The sequence below is a fragment of the Zootoca vivipara genome, chromosome 14 (genome assembly GCF_965207765.1).
Source record: "Zootoca vivipara chromosome 14, rZooViv2.hap1.1, whole genome shotgun sequence".
Taxonomy (NCBI): Eukaryota; Metazoa; Chordata; class Lepidosauria; order Squamata; family Lacertidae; genus Zootoca; species Zootoca vivipara.
The window spans coordinates 26009679-26032552 of record NC_142597.1 but is presented as its reverse complement, the minus strand read 5'-3'; the positions used below and the strand labels follow the sequence as shown (position 1 = coordinate 26032552).

At 43.2% G+C, this 22874-nt stretch overlaps 1 protein-coding gene across 5 annotated transcripts in view; it reads right to left on the bottom strand.

The window, feature by feature from the left end:
• OPCML (opioid binding protein/cell adhesion molecule like) overlaps positions 1-22874 on the bottom strand; it is a 775348-nt gene that overhangs the window by 603358 nt on the left and 149116 nt on the right. For 3 of the 5 annotated variants that reach the window (XM_088658032.1, XM_088658033.1, XM_088658034.1), the window contains exon 2: positions 8486-8582. The exons of the other annotated variants lie outside the window; for them this stretch is intronic. The gene's annotated coding sequence lies outside the window, so the exon portion shown is untranslated. The remainder of the gene's footprint in view (positions 1-8485; positions 8583-22874) is intronic. 5 annotated transcript variants of the gene reach the window in all.

The following is a 22874-nucleotide window of genomic DNA, read 5'->3' as shown; positions in this document are numbered from 1 at the left end:
AACCGGCCAAGGGCCAGACGGCCCAAAATACCCCAAATGAACACCTATAAGACTACACATAGGAAACTCTATACAACTTACTCCCTACTCTCTAACCCAAATCTAACTCTAACCCCACTAGCCCCCTACCCACCACACCCTAGGTCAGCGGAACCCCAATGGTTCAGTAAACAACACATAGTGAGAGACACAGGACAACCTGGACGGGTTGGCAAGGAATCGCCTTACACAACAAATAGACGTGATGGCTAGCTTAAAAGCGATTACACTAAATGTGAGGGGGTTGGGAAACCCCATTAAAAGAAAACGCATTACCTCACACATAAACACCATGAAACCACACATCACCTTCCTACAAGAAGTACACAACCCCCCCAAAGGGAACAAACTTCTGAGCGACCCCCGCTTCAGTCAACAATGGGTGGCACAAGGCTCAGGAAAGGCCCGCGGAGTAGCTGTAATACTCAATAAAGACCTAAACTTCAAAGCCACAACAGTCCTGAAGGACAAAAAGGGCAGATTCATTTTCATCAAAGGAACACTAGATGGCAAAATTAAACTGACAATCGGATCTATATATGCCCCAAATTCAAAACAACTAGAATTCTTCCAGAAGACACTGAACAAACTTCTCTCCTTCATGGAAGGGGAAGCAATCCTAGGAGGCGACCTCAACCTAAATATGAAAGGCATATCCCTAAAAAACATCCAATCTACAACCCCATGGGCAACTTTCCTTCGTGGAAAACCCCCAATAACTAGGGACTCTTACAAGTTAATAAAACTGCTAAAAGACAGGGGTCTCTACGACATTTGGAGTGAACAAAACCCGGGAGACACTACCCACACATTCCAATCTGGACGGCATGGCACAACGTCCAGATTGGACAGCATTCTGCTCACACAGAGTCTAATCCCTTGGGTAGAATCATCAAACATAGGCAACATTAAAATCACAGATCATGCCCCAGTAGAAGTTACTATTAAAATAGGAGAGAGAACACTTAATACCCCATCATGGTCCTTTAACCCCATCCTAACCACAAACAAACAAATTAGAGAAAGTCTCACAAAAACCCTCCAAAATTACTTCAAAGAAAATGATGTAGACAACATAACAACCCCCCTCCTATGGGACGCAATGAAAGCAGTCACCAGAGGAGCTTGCATAAAAGAGAAAACACTCCTTAAAAAACAAACCACCACAAAGATTAGTAAACTGGAACAAGAAATTACAACCCTCTCATCACGCTACAAACAAACAGGATCCAAAAAACTTCTTAAACTTATAGAACAAAAGAGAAGAGAAATAGATTCCCTAGAAATTAATAAAACAATGATCAACATTCTATATTCTAAACAACGCTTCTATGAATATGGGGGGAAGAACTCCAGACTATTAGCGAATAGATGTAGGAAAAGAACACTCAAAACAAGAATACACTGCATCACCAAAAAAGACGGCAACACAACATTCTCCCCCAAAGAAATAACTTCAGAATTTGCAGAATTTTACTCTAGTCTATACACATCCCACAACCCACCTGAGAAGGGAATAAAAGAATTTATAGGAGGACTGACCATGCCTACCTTAACAGATGAAGAACAGGAATACATGGACAGGCCCATCACCCCAGAGGAAATAGACATGGTCCTAAAAAACCTGAAACCACACAAAGCCCCAGGCCCAGACGGCTTCACAGCAGAATTCTATAAGAAATTCAAAGAACCCCTAATGCCACACATGACTCGCCTATTTAACGACATCATGAAAGGGGGGCCCATCCCCCAAACCTGGACCCACTCCAAAATAGTCTCCATCCCAAAACCCCTGAAGGACAATCTCAAAGTCGAATCATATCGCCCAATCTCATTAATAAACCAAGACTACAAGATATTCACATCAATCCTGGCCAACCGCTTAAAAAACTTCTTATGCAATTTAGTAGCCCCAGATCAGACTGGCTTCGTCCCTGGTCGCAATATCACAGACCCCATCAGGAAACTGCTGAACCTAATCGAACACAGCAAGGCAACCAAAACCCCACTGACAATTATGTCTCTAGACATCCTCAAGGCCTTTGATTGCCTAGAATGGAAATACCTGTTAGCAGTATTAACTAGCATGAAATTTGGCCCAAACTTTCTACAAGTCCTCAAACAAATATACTCCCAAGCCTCAGCAAAATGCAGAATCAACAACATAGACTCCAACAGCATAAAAATCCAAAGGGGCACAAAACAAGGATGCCCACTATCCCCCTTCCTATTTATACTGGCCCTAGAACCGCTAGCAATCCGAATCCGTGCAACCACAGACATCAAAGGAGTTGAAATAAAAGGCAGAACATATAAAATAGGGCTCTTTGCAGATGACCTAATGGTCACAACATCAGACCCCTTAAACACAGCAATCTCCCTAACCAGAGAACTCAACACATTTGCAACGGTGTCAGGCCTGCGAGTAAACTTTGCAAAATCAGAAGCCATGTGCTTCAACACTCCTCCCCACACCCAGAAAGAACTCACTAATATCACCAAAATAAAACTCTGCCACACCAAGTTCAGATACCTAGGGGTACAAATAACCAAAAATCTCAACAAATTATACCTACACAACTATAAACCCTTGTGGCGACAAATAAACAAAGACCTGAAGAGATGGGACAACATGAATTTCACCCTCTCAGATAAAATGGCAATGATCAAAATGATCACTCTCCCAAAATTAACCTACTTATTCCAAACCCTCCCAGTCTGGATCCCCCCAATTCAACTCCGCAGATGGCAGAGAAAACTGCACTCCTTCATCTTCTCACATAAAAAACCAAGAATAAGCACCAAATACCTGCACCTCCCCACCTCACAAGGAGGATGGGGAATCCCTAACATAGAAACATATTACAGGGCCAATCAAATACGACATATAATCCCGTATATACTGGAAGATGAGACAAAACAATGGATACACTTAGAGAGAGACACAATTGAAAATATCAGCACCACAGCATACCCATTCCTCCCAAACAAACTAAGAAGGATCCCCACAACACTTAATAGGTACACACAAACCATGTTCAAAGCATGGAAAACAGAAACGGACAAACTAACCCCAACCACATCCCCACTACTCCCCCTGGTCTACCATCCATTATTCCACCAGGCAGCACAAAACATCCAAACTAAAACTTGGCAAACCAAAGGCCTATATCGCCTAACAGACTTCTATAAAAATAACATACCTCTGACAACACGAGAAATACAGGATAAACTAGAAGACACCCAAATACCCTGGCTAGCACAACACCAATTACATGCCCTCTTAAACAAGCCAGCAATAAAATTAGCAGCAACAAGACCCCTGACACCTTTTGAAAACCTCCTTCTAACGACAAAGGGTCACGGCAAAGGGATGGTATCTGCAATATATAAAATACTCCTCCAAAATTCCACAAACTCCCCAGACGCAATAAAAAAACAATGGGAAGAAGATATAGGCTATGAAATCAACCCCACTCAATGGACCAGGATGTGGTCTAAACCCCCATTTAAATCCATATCAGCAAAAAGGAAAGAACTCACTCTGAAAACCATCTACAGGTGGCACCTAACACCACGAAAACTAGCACTAATACGCCCAGGAACCTCATCAAAATGCTGGAGAGGATGCACATCAACAGGCACATATTTCCACATGTGGTGGGAATGCCCCAAAGCCCAACAATTCTGGAGAACAACCGTAAGAGAAATAGGTAAAATAACCCAACAAACATTAGAACTTACCCCAGAACTGGCCTTGCTAAACATCTTCCAGGACAACAATGCCCACCTACATCACAAAGAACTCATAACCCACTTACTCTCAGCTACCAGAAACACCATAACCAGACACTGGAAAGACCTGGCAGGAGTAAACATGGACCAATGGTACCAGACGGTATGGGAAACAGCCCTATTAGAAAAATTAACCAATAAGTTGAAATTGACACGGGGTCAAATAGAAGAAGACGGCTTCACCCCAGTATGGTTCCCCTTTATCACATACACAGCGCAACAAGACAACGACAGAAATCCACCAACAGCATACAAATCAATATGGCTAACCTGACCCGCCCACCCTACTCACATAAAACAGACCACCACAGCCAACCACAAAAGAAAACTATATCCTAGGCCAACCCCAACAACTCTCACCATCAAAGGAAAACAAATGCACAACAAAGAACCTGCACAACCGATGCTGACAACCCCCCCAACACACTTTAAGTAAACTAGAAACATTGTCACACTACCCCCACCCCCTCCCCTTATCTACCGCTCTCCCCCTTTTCCTCCCCAATGTCTCAACAATTGAAACTGATCTGTAAAAATGCTATGAGAGACACTGCCCATGTCTTTGTAAACTGAGAAAACCTTAAATAAAAATAAATTAAAAAAAAAAAAACTATATCCGATTTACTCCATTTGAGATTTTTTTTTTTGTGTGACAATAAAGGTTTTCCTGTTAAGGGCAAAAAAAAAAAAAAAAAAAAACAAGGAGTGGCAGGGCAATGATTGAATGACCACTTTATAAAGAGCTTCCCTCCTTCAGTTCACCAAGTGGGAAATGGTTCTGAGCAGTGCTTTTTTTCAGGGGGGATGCAGGTGTATACATTCCCCTAAACATTTTGTGAATCTTTGTACTTTTGTCCATTTACTGCATTTATTTTTCCTGATTTGAACTATAAAATGGCGATTTTCTTGAGTCAAAATGAGAGTGCCCCTAAACATTTTTTTTAAAGCACTGCTTCTGAGGAAATGTGGAACCCATTGCACTGTTTGGGTGTATGTTGGACTTGCAGATGGATTCAAATATGGTCAGTATAGCCTTGCTGCTGGGATGGTCTGCTTTTGTGGAGATCACACGCACACCCAATGTCATGAAATAACGTGCAAAACTGGTAAAGATTTTCTCACATCAACTACCCAAGCAATTTACAAAGAATAATGCATTAACCTTTGGGGTCATTGAAACAACAAGAGATTGTGAAGAGCTCCAAAAGGGCCTCTCCAAACTGTACGCTTGTGTGGTAAAATGGCAGGTGCAATTCAATGTAAATAAATGTAAAGTGATGTCGGCACAATAGACACTCGTGTGGGTTAAACTGATGGTGACTGAACAGGAATGAGACCTTGGGGTCATAGTAGATAGCTCTATGAAGGCATCAGCCCAGTGTTTGGCAGCTTGAAAAAGGCAAATTCCATGCTAGGGATCTTTAGGAAAGGAATTGGAAATAAAACTGCCTAGATAATTGCATTACTGTATACAAATCTATTGTGCAATCCACAATACTATTGTGGAATACTGTATACAATTCTGGTCGTCTCACCTCAAAAAGGATATTGTAGAATTGGAAAAGGTTCAGGAAAGGGCAACCAAAATGATCAAGAGAATGGAGCAGCCCGCTCTGAGGAAACGTTGCAGCATTTGAGATTTTTAGTTTAGCAAAAAAAGTGAGCAAGAGGTGACATGATAGAAGTTGATAAAATTATGCATGGCATGGAGAAAGTGAATAGAGAAGTTTTTCTCCATCTCTCATAACAGTACAAATCATGGACATCCAGTGAAACTGAGTGTTGGAAGATTAAGGACAGATAAAAGAAAGCACTTTCCCCCCATAGTGCATAGGTAAACTATGAAACTCACTCCCATAGGAGGCAGTGATGGCCACCAACCTAGATGGCTTTAAAAGAGGATTTGACAAATTCATGGAGGAGGGTGCTATTAATGGCTACTAGTCATGATGGCTATCCTCTCCCTCCATGACAGATGTAGCAAAGCCTTCTGAATAAAGCCTTGCTGGAAGACAATGGATGTGGCATTGCTACTGTGCTTGGATCCTGCTTTCCCACAGATATCTGCTTGGACATTGTGAGAACAGGACGCTGGACTAGATGGGCCATTGGTCTGATCCAGTAGGCTCTTCTTATATTTTTAACTGACAGCAGATAATGTCATTTTTTAAATTGTAGCAGATGGATAGAAGCTACTTTGCTGAAGCTAAGCAGATATGGACCTGATTGTTGGCTTGGGATAGCCTTGAGAAGGTCACTGTCTCTCACCCTAAGTCATTTCACAGTGCTCTTGTGGAAACAAAATGGGGTAGACAACAGATAAGCTCTACAATTGTGGTGTGTGTTGCTATAGCCCATCCCCAAACTGCGGCCCTCCAGATGTTTTGGCCTACAACTCCCATGATCCCTAGCTAACAGGACCAGTGGTCAGGGAAGATGGGAACTGTAGTCCAAAACATCTGGAGGGCTGAAGTTTGGGGATGCCTGCTATAGCCTATCAACTCTATTAAGATGCTTGGACAGAAGAAACTGGTATTGCTTGAACTTCTAGAAAGAAACCAAGCTCAATTCTCAGTAAGGTTCAAAGACATACTCCAGGATTTAGCTGATTGCAAATTAAAGTAAATAAAAATCCATACATGTTGTGGTTACTTTTATATACCACAGAATATACTAATGTTATCAGTGCTGATTGAAATATTTCCTTTTTAGGTTTTGAAGTAAAGGGATTATTTTTTTGACTCTGAGATGCAAAGCTAACACGCAGGCCCATAAAAAAAGAGCAGCTCATTGTCTAGAACCAGACTGAGGAATGAAAATATAGACATCCCAGAGGAGTAATCACATACAATCAGAAACACAGGGCATCCAGTTGCTCCAGCTTTATCAAAGACATGCAAACACAGGATGAGCTTATATTAACTAGAGCACCGGAAAGAAAATGGAGCCAAGCAAGCCAACACCATACCAGGTGTAAACAGTGTGGAAAAATGCATTGGGATGGTCACAGTTCAGAAAAAGTAGAGTCCACTGGCAGTGCATTTCTATACATGTCTACTCAAAAGCAAATCCCATGAGTTCAAGAGGATGCACTCCCAGGTAAGTGGGCATAACATTTCAGACTGAAAGTCTATTACAATATCTGGGCGCTTAACTGTATGCTTACGTCTCATAAAGCACAGCATCCCCTCATATTTTTCCAGCAGCTATACAGCCAGATTTATTTTTAAAGTATATGCTATGAAGCCAGACAGTTAGTTTGGATGCTTTTGGATACTTTGTGTCCGTCCCCATCCCCCCCCCCCCCGTCCCCTGCCCAACAGTAAAAACAGAAACTCATGAAACTGAGGGAATAAGGCGCATTCCTGTCCCAATTATTGAAGCTAAGACAACAGCATCTGCCTTTGCACCGGGACTTTCAGTTTGCATTCAGACATATATATAACCCCAAGATTGGCATAAAAACTTCCCTATTTTTATTAAGCCATTAACAGTGCAATCCTACACATGCCTACTCAAAAGTACATCCTTTTGAGTTCAGTGTGGCTTACTCCCTAGTAAACGGTGTAGGACTGCAGCCTACAAAATTCAGCAGTTTCAATTGCTCCCTTGGCCTGGAAGTGGAGATGAGTGTCGCACCCCATAGTTGAATTTGACTGGACTTAACCATCCAGGGGTCCTTTACCTTATTCCAGGATAAGCTGAAGTGGTGCTCACCAGATATTATTGGAGTACAACTCCCTTCATCTCTGATCATGCTAGCATGGGCTGATGGGAGTGGGAGCCCAACAAAACACATGAGGGCAGAATGTTGGCCTCCCTTGGTACAGTATATCCTAAAGCAAGTGGTGGCCAAATTCTTGAGAGCTCCCTTCTTTTCTCCAGACATGTGCTGGGAGAGGACATCTTCACAAAGTCAGCTAGCAATAAGGACTTCAGTTATTGATCTTTTGCATATGGGTGCAGCGCACTATGCACACAAATATGCATGCATATATACAGCATTCGAAAATGAGGTGCATCTTTAAAATACACTGAGCTGTTCTTACAACCTGAAGAAACTTTGGTATGGGAGACCACAAAATAGCTTCAGTGTCTGCCCTGTAGACTGGCAGTCATGTATCTGCTCTGAAAACAGCTATTCTAACAACAGAATCCTATGCAAGTCTACTCAGAAGTAAGTCCCATTTAGCAAGGTACTGTAAGATATTTCCCCCTTATTATCATTGCACAAAGCTTGTGGTTTCCACCCCCTCTCTCCGCTCTACAACCCCAAGATATTGTCAATCTTTTGGCATGTGATTGCACAACAGCAGAAAACTTGGAGGGGAAAATTTGCCATATGCACTTCAAGCAGCTGTCTACAATACAACCCATATCCACAAACTGCAATTCCAAGGTCCTGAACCTCTCCAAATCCCAAAGAGCAACGCTCAGCCCAAAACACAGATGAGAGACAACTCTGCCAATCCAGGATGCAAGTCCAGCCCTCAAGCCAGCGAACTGTGAATGAAGCGCTTTGCAGCCTCCTTGCTCTTGCTCTCCCTCCCTCCCTCTCTCCACAGGCAGGGGTGGGGGGTGGGGAGACAGAAGCAAATGAAAGAAAATAGTTTTACCCTGAAATTAAAAGGAAACCGAAATTCGGCTTTACCTGCCACGGAACTTCCAACAGGGTTGAAGCAGAGGATGTTTTACATCCTTACATCTGGACTTTTCATGAAGTTCAACAATAAGCAAATGCCACTTACCTGTAAGAAAGGGGGAAAAGGAGGGGAAGAAAGAAAGGGAAAAGGATGAAAAATTAAAAGCAAAAGTTCACTGAGTTTTTATACACCAGCATGAAGCACATTTTTTAAAGCAACAGGGACTTTAATGCAGTTCCAGGTCTGAGGAGACACAAAGAGGCACTGGAGTTTTAAATATACATTGGTAAAGGTCAGTGTGAATGGCATATATTCTTGCAAAGGCCATCTTGTGTGTGGTTTGTTTTCTTATTTATTTCAAAGAGGCTCATTTAGCTGAATCCCTCCTCCCCTTCCTTAAGTTGGCTCAGAGGCAGAACTGTAGGCTGCTGTTCTTGCCTGCATTTCTCTGATTCAAACTAGAAGTCGTCCCAAGCATCTGACTACCATCAGAAAAGAGAGGAAGAGGAAGAGGAAGAGGAAGAGGAAGAGGAAGAGGAAGAGGAAGAGGAAGAAGAAGAAGAAGAAGAAGAAGAAGAAGAAGAAGAAGAAGAAGAAGAAGAAGAAGAAAGGAACCTTAAGGCATTTATGTCCCCTCCCTGCTTATGTCTAGGCAGGGGACCTATCCAGGTTCTGATGACATTATTTCTTTCCACAGGCCCACTCCCAGTGATGTAGGGGGTCAAAGACCCATTACTATTTCTGCAGGAGGGTCCTAGCTGGGTCCCTGTCTCTAGCATCCTAGAGCTGACCAATCAGCATGAAAGGAGACCTTCTCAGCCACTGCATGCTGCAAAGCCAAGTATTTAGAAATGTTGAAAACAAGAAGGTGCTCCAGTTTCAAGAGAATAGTGTGCAAGTTCTGAAACATACAATAGTACTTAATGGGAAACACAAAATAATTTGCCTAAAATACATGCACAGTAGATCTAGCTGAAAGGCAACACCTGTACTGTTTATAGTACTGCAATGCATCTATGATTATGATGATAAAATAATCATAATTATTATATCACTGTATAATCTTGGAAGGTTGTATAATCTTAGAAAGGGTGTGGCTGTGACTATTATGAAATGACTTCTGAATTTGCCACTGCACTACTGCCCACTCCACATCATTGGCAGCTGCCAGGGCAAGAATGCATGGATATGTAGAACACTGTGATGTCAACCAGGGCCGGGGAAGAAATTCAACTTTGTATGTATTTCGCTGAGAAACTACCTACTTCTCCAACCAATACATGGACCAACACAGATATCCTTCAAAAGTTGAACTTACCCAAACTTTGCAATGTAGTTCCAGGGAATTCAGTAATACTTATTCCCAAGGAAGGATGCACATGCACTTACATACTGAAGCAAGTCTCATTGTACTCAGCACGATTTGTGTTAGAACTAACATATATATGCAAAAAAAAAATAGGCTGCAGAGGCATTTTCTTAAGTGACGTTAAAAGCATCTTTTCAAAGCTTCTCACATACTTTGTGAATGATGGTGATTTTAGGGAGCTAGTGCTTGAATAAATGGAGGGGTGTACATTATTGCAGATTTCTATAGACACTGTAATCTACAAACAGGTCTTTCGTGCCACCTGTATGGAGGTACACACTGGTAATGAAGGCTACAGGGGAAGAGAAGTAGAGCTGTGCTCCAGCATGTCTCCACTGCCACACAGTTTCCTATAAATGCTTTCAGGTCAAGTGTTTATCTGTCCAGAGAACAGACAGCTTCTGACTTTGCCTATACTTCTACCTAATCTCCCTCTATTAATCAGCTTCTTTGCTTGTCTGGTTCTTTCCCAGTTCTTGTCTCCCAGACTTCCATTCTCAACCACGTTGGCATCTGTCTGTCTTGCGAAACAATGGAGGAGTGTGCCTTTGGGGGTGAAGTCAAACTGTTGGAAGGTTACAGCTCCTGCTGTAAGGAGAGACATGTTTTGTTGCAGCTGGGGCAGATGAAGGCATCTGGTTGTGCTGCTTCAGATGCACCGTGGCGTTTCTTCTCTCTGTGCTCCTTCCAGCAGTCATTCCTCCTCTGGTCACTGCTGTGGATGCATGAACTGATTGTCTGTCTCCAGGCACTGAAGTTGTCTTCAAGGGATTCCCACACGGTGGGGGTTGATGTTGCAGAGATCTTTGTAACACAGAGCTGGTCTGCCAACAGTCCTGGTGCCTGAAGCCAGCTCCCTATAGACCGTGTCCTTGGGGATCCTGCCATCTTCCATTCTGTGGACGTGACCAAGGCAGCACAGAGATCACTGAGACAGGAATGTGAAAATGCTGGGAATGTGGATTTGGGAGAACACATCTTTTTTTGAGACTCTGTTCTTGTCTGGTACTGGACAGCCCCTACCACCATACCACTTTTTTTTTTGCATTCCCATGAAGGTTGTGAGTGGGTCAGAGAAACCTTAAGAAGAGCCTTTCTGTGTCAGGCTGAAGGTCCTTCTTAGCCCAGCATCCTGTTTATCATGGTGACCAAGAAGGGCTTGAAGGCAATAGTTGTTCCAGCACTGCTGGTCTTTAGTAAATGTTATTCAGAGATATACTGTCCTAGAAACTGGAAGCTCCACACAATCATCAGAGTGATTAGGTATGTGTTGAAGCAGTGTGGTATTAGTGGTTAGAATGTTGAACTAGGACTGGGAGATCTGAGTTCAAGTCCCCATTCAGCCATGAAGCACATTGTGGGGCCATTGGCTAAGTCTCCCCCCCCCTGTCTCAGATGATTGTTGTGAGGGAGGGAGGACGTTGTAGGCTGCCTTGGGTCCTTGGAGGAAAGATATGGTATAGGCTGATTAGTTAGCTTAAACCAACTTATAGACCTTGCATCCATTATCATGCCTAAAGTTTTCTGACCCATCATCTCAGACCATGGACCATGTTGGCTGTGGCTGATGCGTGCTAGAGTCCAACAGCATGTCTTGGCTACCACTGCCATAGTCACATCCCTATGGGAGCATGTTTTTCAAATTCATTATGTGTTGTAGAGTGTGTGTGCTCCTGCCCCCACCCCATCTGAAACCTGTTGCAAGCCAGCTACATTGGAAGGAGGTTTATTGAGCCCCCAATGCTTTGATGGGCCACAAGTTATGCAGATACGATCCAGGACTTTCTTTTAGATCTAGCCAAGGTCTTTTAAAATCCAGATCCTTTGTGCTCACATCTTTCTCCAGGCCCATCTACCTACATATTAGTGTTACAATATGCCCACTCACCATGGCACCATTTGTGTTTGGAACTTTGAAAACTCAACTGTTATGAAGTTAAATTTGAAGGCAGCATGTACTAGAAGCTCAGAAATGGGGAGGCAAATCAACAGGATCCTAAATGCACAATGTTCTCTTACGTATCATCATTATTAATTTTTGGTTCCTTTCATGATGCTCTTTTTCAAAGAGCTGACTCTTGATTTTCTACATTTAGAGCAAGGAGAGATTCAGAATGGGGATATCACTATATAATGCATGCAACTTTTTCTAATAGCTTGTCATGACTCCTCATGTCCAGGGAATAAGGCTACAGGCCAGCCTTTCCCACCCTGGTGCCCTTCAGATTTTGCTGGACTACAACTCTCATCATCCCTGACCATTGGCCATGATGTCTGGCCAGTGGAAGTTGGTTAGGATGTTGCACTAGGACCTAGAAGGCCGTAGTAGAAGGTTGTAGTTCAAATCCCCATGTAGCCATGAAGCTCCCTGGGTGTCCTTGGGCCAGTCACCAAGTCTCATCCTAGCCTACCTCATGGGGTTAAGGATAGTAACAGAAATGGAAAGGGCTGAGTACACCATCTTCAGCTCCTATGAGAAAAAGTGCAATGATAAACAAATGAATGCAATAATAATAATAATAATAATAATAATAATAATAATAATAATAATAATAAATCAGCTATGGAACTTTGCTGAGCAGTCACATACTGTACTTCTATTTTGAATCACATTAACCTAACCTAGCTATGAACCGCTGAGCAACCTAGCTCATGACAAATTTACAGTGTGACGAGACCTAGCATTGAACCACATTCAGCCACAGGTGAATCCTTGGCAACTTCTGTGAATCATGGGAAATTCCACCCATGGGCTCATGAACAATTCAAAAGACCAGTCTTCTATTCCAACACAATGTTGTATGTTTTAAATTATACAAGGCTGCTAAGATTGATAGGAACAATGGGGTTGTTAAAAATACATTTAAACCAACAACAACAACAACAAAAGAAAGGGGTGTATGCAGGGAAGAAGCAGAGGGATGGCAACAAGAGGAAAGACGGTAAGGATTAAAAGCTCAGTGTGGAATATCCCCAGTCTCTTCAGAGATCCAGCACTATGCATTTCAGATGCCGAACAGACTGAAATGACTAAAAAGAAAAATAACACACAAAAGTGGTGGTGGGGAACAGTCTGATGAATCTATGCAATATCTATATTTTACTGTTATGAATGTATGCCATTTAAAATGGTTCCTGAGACTCTTTGAATTGAATTAAAGTCATTTAGGGTTTTGTGATGTCAAATATATTTTTGTGTTTGCTTGATGATCCTGTTTGAGCCATTCCAAAGCTGTTTAACATGTGCGATGCAGCAAATGTTTCCTAGACATCTGGGGAGCAATTGCTGATACCTCCAAATGCCTGTTATTAATTGCATTGAATTCTTCATTTTATAATTAATAGGTGCTCAGATGTTTCCAGTTTCAGTCAGCATGCAACCATGTATCACCTAAACTTCCTGACCTATAAATTGTTCAGATTGTTTTAAAAAAAAGTGGGGAGCCCAGCTCATGTCAACTGTGAATACCAGGTGGTACAGATGCCCTCCAGGCAGAAGATGAAACTTTGATGGGTTAACTTGGGGAAGAGAAACCAGGTGGGGAGGAAAAAAGTTCAGATCAGATAGGTTCAGTCAGCTAAGATAGATTCACTCCCTAAGCCAGTGTTGGCCAAACTTGGGTCTCCAGCTGTTTTTGGACTACAACTCCCATCACCTCTTGCTTGTAGGACCAGGGGTCAGGGATAATGGAAGTTGCAGTCCAAAAACAGTTGGAGACCCAAGTTTGGCCAACACTGCCCTAAGCTGAAGATGCAAAGGGTTTTACAGGTGCTACTCTGACTTGCAACCATTCACTGCAGCACAACTGGGTGACCTCTCGTTGGGCCTGTTACCTTCTCAACAGAGAACATGCATGGCAGGAGACAGACATAGGTACTGTAGTTGATAGCCTGACACATCTGGCTTCAAACCCTGCACCTGAAAAGTTATAAGCATCCAACTGAGATTCACCAGCCAACAACCTCCCCAGATAGATCCTCTGAGAATCCACCTCTGGAGGGAATGGTTATGGCATTTCCAGAAGGGGTTTCCCTTTCTCGAAGCCAGGGAGGGTCAACAGCAGTGTTACCCAAACTTGGGTCTCCACCTGCTTTGGGACTGCAATTCCCATCAACCCTGACCACTAGTCCTGCTAGCTAGGGATGATGGGAGTTGTAGTCCAAAAATAGCTGGAGACTCAAGTTTGGGTAACGCTGGTCTACAGTGTGGGTCATAGCAGCAGCATGCCACACTCAGCCTGTTGGTTTGTGTTGCCTGTGAAGTTTATGTAAAACATTCTCTTGGAGTGGTGATGTAGTTAAAAGGCCCCTGGGCCCCATGGGAGTGCAGTGAAGGCTGAAGGAATGAGGGCCCTATATATTAAGAGACCCCACAGTGAAAGGTCAGATCAGCATAAGAAGACTCCTGCTGGATCATGCTATGGGTCCATCTGGTCTAGCACTTCATTCTCACAGTGTTCAACCAGTTGCCTATTGGAAGCCCACAGGCAGAAATGAAGCCTGCATTTAGCCTGCACTCTTAAGCGGGGCCGGGGCTAGGGCTTTTTGTGCCCTAGGCAAAATTGCCTTCTGGCGCCCCCCGGCACATGCATCATGACGCATGTGTCGCACGTCATGCCCCACGCACAACGCCGCAAGCCAAAAGCAGCCTCAGTGGCTGTGGCGAGTGAGCAGCGGCGGCAGCAGCAGCGGCCATAGCTTAAGGTTTCAGCTACGGGTGCTGCCACCGCTCACTTGCTGCAGCCGCTGAGGAGAGGAGCTCACAGCGTCCCCTCCACAGCTCACAGCATCCGCTCCACAGGCAGGAGGGCGCTGAGCTCTCCTTTTGGCTTGCGCTCCTCCCGCCTATGGAGAGGGCACTGTGAGCTCCTCAGCGGCTTCAGCTACGGGTGCCGCCAGCGCCGGCGCCACCGCTCGCTCGCTCACTTTCTGCAGCTGCTGAGGAGCTCACAGCGTCCCCTCCATAAGTGGGAGGAGCGTGCATGCGCGCCGTGGGAGGGCGGCGGCGCTGGGTTTTTGCGGGGCAGGCTGGCCAGTGCCCCCTCCATTTATGCGCCCTAGGCGACCGCCTAGTCCACCTAAATGGACGCACCGGCCCTGCTCTTAAGGAAGCTAAGGATGGATTTCTAGGGCATTCACGAGCCTCAAGAGTCCTGTGTACCATTTCAGGCTGCCCTGAATAAGTTGCAAGTGTTTCAGCTGGGCCACAGCTAGTCAGGAAATCACTGTATAGCAAAGCTGGAAAATCTGTGGCCCTCCAGATGTTGTGGAACTACAATCTCCATCTTTTCTAACCACTGGCCTGCTGGCTTGGGCTGATGGGAGTTGGAACCCAACAACATAAGGAGGACCACAGGCTCCCCATCCATGCAATAAAGTGTGTTATCTTCACAATCACCAGCACTGCAGGTTACAATGTAATAAAAGTATGTTTGTAATCATTTAATTAAATTTTCTATTCATCTTTTTATTAAAAGAATTAGCACCATTAGAATGCTGTTGACTTGGTTTGCAAAGCCAGTTTTCTTTTATTCCATTTAATGTTTACATCAAAAGTATCTGCACATGTTTTATCGAAACATTATTTCATACCTGAAATCATTGTCTCCAGTACCTTGCCTAAACAATCCCATATATTGAAGGTGGGGAACCCATGGCCCTCCACATATTGTTGAAGTACAACTCCCACCATCCCTGACCACTGGCCATACTTCCTGGAGCTGGTGGAAGTTGGAATCCAGCAACATCTGGAGGGTCACAGATTATCCACCCTGGTCACATACAATACCAACTCCTTGTCCTTGGAGATGCATGCACACTCTAGGCTGCAGTCCTATAACAGGGAACTTTTGAGTTTGTCGGAGGCAATAATGCTTCTGAATACCAGTTGCCAGAAAACACAGGAGGGGCAACCCACAGGGAACTAAATGGGTCACTAGCTAGATCCACTAGGATCTTCTTATCTTCTTATGGTGTTTAAGCATGATTAGATTGCAGTGTTGGAATACATGAGGATATAATCACCAATTATTTATAATAAAGAGTGCTTTTTCTTGCATAATGCTTCTCTTTTATCTGCTTCCAATATTGCTCTTGTCAATTCTTGGGATATAATTCCTGTTTATGTGGCTTAATATGTATGCAATAACTGACCAGTTAAATACCAGAAATACAATTTACATTTAAAGGAAAGCACCATTGCAGGCTACATGGTGTTTAGCCTAATAATGCTCTTCACAGAGGTATTTGCAAGACAAATGGTTTCTTTGCAGGAAACAGCAGTCTTTCCTTCACTGTATAATGAGGATCCAACAAACAAAAACGAGCTATGAATGCTTTTGCAGGTTTCTTTTCCAGCTGTTGCAAGCCCCAAGGTTTATAAATACCAAGGGAAAGACTTGCATTAAACTTTGACCAAAAGAATATGAAGAGGAGGAAAATAAAATCCCCACCAGCTTCCTCATAATTCTCTAAGAAACCAAAATTAGGAAATATTTGAAGCAAGGAAAGCTCATTTGGTAGAAAGAGTAAGAGAGAGAAATTGATTCCCTATGCAGAAATAGTAGCTGATTCTCCTCAATAGCATGTTGATGTTCTTGGCTAAAAAGGCAGACAACCCGTTGGTTCCCTTTGTCCTTGCTGGTGGGGTGGGGTACAGGAAGAGCATTTGCTGGTGGATTTTTAATCCCCCTGGCCTTGTTAAATGTTTGATTCCCTGGCCTCCCCTCCTTGATATTTGTGTACAATGCAAGATGTGCTTTCACACTTGGTGGTAAACCAAGTGCTTCTAATGACATCTTGGCTTTTTTCCCAGCCAATTCTGAGACTGTGAACCCCCAGCTCCTTTTTTTCCAACACTTTATTTTCTGGGAGTTTAGATGTTTGATTGATCTATACAAAACTGTTTTATCCTTCTTTAAAGGAAATATGGAAGTTGATGTCTCTAGGGGAACTGAGAAAGCCCTGAAATCTAACAGCGTAGAGATGAACAAGCTTTGGGACACACCCCGAGGTTCTGCTGCATTCCTGCCCCTTATACATGTTTGCTCTGGGGCAGAGGTTGTGGACCTTTTCAAGCCAGAGAGACCCATTCCCTTCTGGGCAACCTCCCAAGAGCCAAATGCCAGTGGTGGGTGGGACCAGAGGGAAAAGTGGGTGGAGTAACAAGTCTAAAAATTTTCTTTAGTCTCTAGGCTAGTTCCCACACACACTCACATACATGTCTTTATCTGCCACTTAGACAAGCCAGAGACATTGTCAGAGTTCAAGGACACATTCGAACCAAGCAGAAGCACCCGAAAAGACCAGATAGGGGTGTGCATGTAAGCCCACCAGCAGCGGAAGAGACCCCCATGAGACACTTTGTCCAGAACCCTCTCAAACCTGGAGGTGGTCCTGGGTTCACATGCCTCTGATTTGGCTAAAAAAAATTCTGGCTGACTCTTCATTAGAGAATAATAATCCCAGAGCTGGGTACAGTGTAATAAACATAACAAAATATAAATTATATAAAACTGGGAAGGTCTGTAGCTCAGTGGTAGAGCATCTGTTTTCAATGCCTGGCATCTCCAGGGGAAAAGACTGCTATCTGCAACTCTGGAAAGCCACTGCCAGTCAGTGCAGACAATACTGAGATAGATGGGCCAATGGTCTGAATCCATAGCTTCCTATGTCTCTAACTAAGAAACCTTTTTAACACATCAACAGCAGCAACAGAAACAGATTTAGTATGTCATTCTCAACCAATAATGAGTTAGCCAAAGGCCTGGGTGCAAAAACGTGATTTCAACTGTTGCTGAAATGCATTTTTAACTAGCACCATCTTTTTACAAACTACCAGTATGCCTCAGGAAGCTTCATAATACTAATTTGTTTATTGCATTTGCTAGTGGCCCAATAACCTAGATTATGTGAGCAATGTACCTTTCTTCTTTTTTTCTTTTTACAATTCTGTCTGCAATGTGTTCCTCTAACAACCTGAAGACAGTGTTCATAGTTCTCCCCCCACTTTCTCTCCACAACAGCCTTGGGAGGAAGGCTAAGCTGAGAGACAGCATCTGGCCCAAGGTTACCCAGCAAGGCTCATAGCTGAGTGGGGATTTGAACCTGTCTCCTTCCAATCTTAATTGATTCACACCATACTAAAGGTAAAGGGCCCCCTGACCATTAGGTCCAGTCGTGACCGACCCTGGGGTCGGGGCGGTCATCTCGCGTTATTGGCCGAGGGAGCCAGCGTATAGCTTCCAGGTCATGTGGCCAGCATGAAAAAGCCACTTCTGGCGAACCAGAGCAGCACACGGAAACGCCGTTTACCTTCCCGCTGTAGCGGTACCTATTTATCTACTTCCACTTTGACGTGCTTTCAAACTGCTAGGTTGGCAGGAGCTGGGACCGAGCAAAGGGAGCTCACCCCGTCGCAAGGATTCGAACCGCCAACCTTCTGATCGACAAGCCCTAGGCTCTGTGGTTTAACCCACAGTACCACCCGCGTCCCTTACATCATACTAGATCTTAGAAAATTAAAACCATCTAAAAATTAAATCCAATTAAAATACGCACTAGAATCCAATGGAACACACAGGATCAGAACAGAGAAGAAACAAATACAAACCACAATAATAGGATCTACTATCAGAGAATTTAAAATAATCCTGTGAGGGCAGAGAATAGTCTTTTCCATTTTGTGTGTGGAGTATGCCATTCCCCCCCCCCAAAAAAAACAATGCATCAGAAAAACATTGGGCTGGGGTCATGGTGGGGGATTCAAAATGGTTGCTAGAATGCCAACAGGCTGGGGGGGGGAGGAAGAAACAGTGTTCCTGCAGCTGGGGAGCCTTGCCACTAAGAGACCATTAGGGAATTTACCCACCACCATCCTCCTGCAAGGGAATTAAAAGAAGTGATATTCACTCTCTGGAAAGAGGTCGGATTTCTGGGGAGCAATTTTGCTCAAATTTCTGTTCTGTATCTGCTGATCCATTTGACTGTGATAGTTGCATTTTTATTCTTTTATAAACCACATTTGGGGGGGACATTCTGATAGAGGGCAGTATGAATAAAGAATTACTATTATTTTTCTAGGGTAATAAAAAACTGGAAAACATCATTCACAGCTCATGTACAGTACAACAACATGAGCTTGTTAGTTTGCTGATCTTCCCTTAAGACGTCCCCCCCTGACAATGACACATGCTTGTAAAATGGTTGTAGGCATGTTCCAAACAAGAGCATGGCAAACATCATTGCACTGTTCAATTCCTTGTGGGGCTATGCCTCTGTTCTCAGTGTTTGTTTGAAGGTCAAGGTTGGCTATAGTGCTTCAAAGAATAATTTCAGAGCTATAGAGACAAATGCCTTGTTAAGCCTTCTCTCTCTCTCTCTCTCTCTCTCTCTCTCTCTCTCTCTCTCTCTCTCTTCCATAGCAGAGAAGGACCTATGGGCCTCAAACAAAATAATCCCACATCCATCATGCTTCACTCGCTGTGCCATTGAGGCAACTTAATTGGCAAGGAAACCACAGGTACCAGTTTTCTGTTTCTGCTTTACAGAGCCTAGCAGTGACCAAGGAACTTGGTTGGAGACTGTAGTATCAGTGGTTGAGAAGCTGGGCCAGGTTTCTGGCCTCAGGCCTTCTGATGGTCTTTAAAGGTCTACTGAACTCAAGGAGCCCACTAAACCAAATCACACAGCACCAGAGCTCATACAACCAGAGCCATGATCATGATGGGTGTCTTTACCTAGATCCAAGGATCCAAGGGCCTCTGCTATTACCTCACAAGTCCATGGTGCAGGGACTGCATGAGTCAGGAGCCTACAGAGCACAGAAGATCCCAGATTCATGCTAGAAGGTTGGCCCTTAGTTCCCCACAAAGGTAGATCACAGGAGAGGTGGACTAGAGGCAGAGGCTCAAAAGACTGCAGTTCTTAGCCAATCCTTGCTCATTGCTCATTATAAGCTCTCCCAAGCGCTGAATCATGCACCTGTCTTGTTTGGTAGGCTCCTCCATGGGACAAGAACAGGACACTCTGCTGTTGAACATCACTTAGATAAGGAATAACAGAAGGAAGACACAGAAGAACTAAGTATTTTCTTCCAGGCTCAAGTGATAAGCCCTTCTGATTGAGTAGTCTCTCAGTGACTCTGTGATGTTTCACTTTGCATTCTACAATGTTCACCCTCCCCCCCCCCAAAAAACCCCACCCCACCCCACCCCACCTTGCCACCCCATTAATAGGTTGCAAAGTTGGAGGAAGGGCATTTCAGTGATGAATTGTCCGTCTTACTTAGAGCTCATCCATACTTCTGTTTACCCCACTGCCTTCCCCCCGAAAAACCCATGGTTTAGCACTGAATTGGAACAAACAGCAATTGGGTTTTCTGCAGATAGTTGTTTGTTCCAATTTAGCACTAAAGAATGGGTTTTCCAAGAGAAAGCAGTGGGGCAAAGACAAAAACCACTTGAACTCATGTCTAGGAAGCACAGAACAAGTGGAAAACCACTCTAACCCATGCTTTCTAGGCAAGGGATGAACGAAAGTGTAGACAAGACTTTGCTAGCCATGGCAATCATGCTCATTGCTGCTGTTGGTTGATACTTTCTCCAAAGTTCCTGCCATTCCTACACAGGGATGAATGAAGTATTGCTTTCTGCTTCTGCCCTCACTCTTATGACATCATCCTAAACAGCCAAATCAGAGTGAAGCTAGGAGCAGGAAGCAACATTTCATTTCCTTATTATGGCATCTTATGTTAGGAAGATACTTTGAATAAATGTCCTAACATGGCTGCTGCAAAGATCACACCGAAGAAAAAAGTGAGTGGGCATTATGCCCCCCCAAATTCAAGCAAAAGAGAGAGGGGGAGAGAAGCTCTACTATAATTCTCCGAGCCTGCTTCTGCTCTTTATTTCCTCTGATTAACTGGGGATAATAATAATAATAATAATAATAATAATAATAATAATAATAATAATACAAACACTTTTTTAAAAAAACCTGCAGGTGGCAAGGGACATTTGAAAATAGTAATGTTGTTTGTGAGTGTGTGGAAGAAGAGAAAATGTCAGTTCTAAGATGTCTAAAAATAATGGAAACTTGCTTCATTTTCTGCTTCTAGATCCAGGATGTGGAACCTGTGGCTTTCAGATATGATTTTACTCCAACTCCCATCAGCCTCAAAGAGAATGGCCAGTGTTGAGGGGAGATGGGAGTTGTAGTCCAGAAACACCTGGAGGTTCACAGGTTCCACATTTCTGCTTTTGTATGTCTGGGTGTTTCATATGCAAAGATACTCAGCAGATCAATTAATTAATTGTGAATGCACTAAATTGCACAATTAAGAAAACTAAGAAAATATATCTAAGAATAGCCTTACTATAAAGACTCCCAGATCAGGGCTGGATCTTGGACAGAGCAATATGTTTATTTATTCCATTTTTAAAACAGCAACATGCCCTTCTTACAGAAGGAAGCTCAGAGTGGCATGCTTTGATATTTTTACGAACTAGTGGTACATAGATATATTTATAAATTAATGAATGAAAAACATTCTATCCTCCACACACTGATTTTATCCTCACAGGTGGATAAGGCTCAAAGATAACAACTGGCTCAATGTCCAGTCTCTCTGGCTTATAACTATCATATTGATACTCCTTTAGATCTTCCCCAGGAATCCACTTAACTCTGATATAACTCACTTATGGTCTATCACTGGCAGTCAAGACAGACAACAACAAACGAATTAAACTGTATTGCAATCAGGAGGTGCCCAGGGAAGTAAACAAATGTTCACACGTACGAGCTAAACAGGAAGGGTTGCTTATTAAAACATAAACAACATTAAATGTTAACGTTCCATTGAGCATCAGCCTGCCTCTATTGGTGCCTAAATATAATGACCTAAGTTGCTCCCATGATGGTCCCAAACTTTGACATCATCCATACTGCATGTTGCCTTTCAAGCCCTTTACAAGTGCAGAAATTAATGGAATCCTGCCACGATAGGGCGCCACTATAACCATCTTTCAGAATAATTTGATGCCCCAGCTGGGGATTTCTCTCTCAGATAACAGAGAAGCTAAATTGTAGAGAGCTTCCAAAATTACCAAGGAAAACAGTGTGCTATTATTTCAGGAACAGAGAAAACAAGTGTTTTGATTTTCTTTTTTCTTCTTTTTTAAGTCTTCTCTTCGGGATTTCAAATGCTAAACAAAATACAAATGGGCAGCAAACCTAGGGTATTCATTGTCATCTTAAGCAAAATCTCATAGTTGCATTTAAATATAGAAATAGTGAGATTTGCCAACCCACATATATAAGTGATTAGGGTGGAGGGTGGGTCCACATGACTCCAGCTTCCATGGTCATCAAACACTCATTTTGCATGTGCACACTGAGGAAATGACTTTATATACCAAAGAACATATTTATTTATTTCAAATATTTCTTTTTCTCCTTTCTTTAAGTAGAGTGTTTTCAAAGCAGCTTGCAGTTATCTACAACAAGTGCTTACATGTCTAAGTGTCACACACACACACACCCTTTCATCTACTCTTTTACCAACCTTGCACATCTGGGCATCTGTGCTCAAGTGTAATAGCCGGCTGTATATATAAAGTGTGCTTTTTAAGTTTTATAAATAATCTCTTGATTTATAACACAGAAGAAGCTGAAGAAAATAAAAGATGGTTTCATAGAGAAGCCCTGCTGATCGGCTGCTGATACATGAAAAGATGGATGAGAGACACAATCAGCCCCAAAGACATCAGAACATTATGCCAAGCAGGGGAAATGCACGCCATCCCAAACCTGAATGGCAGACAAGATAAAGCTCTGTTCACACTCTGATGTGTTGAATTGCACAGACGGTTCTAATAAGATGGGGAGAGATGAGAAGGCATTCCACTGTGCCCTAGCAAGGTCCTTTACAAAGTGTTAATAAAAGAGCCTCGTGGACATATCACTTAGCAATATTGCGTTATCCGCCCTTCTGCATGCAGCTGCGTGGGTGGCAAAAAAACAATATT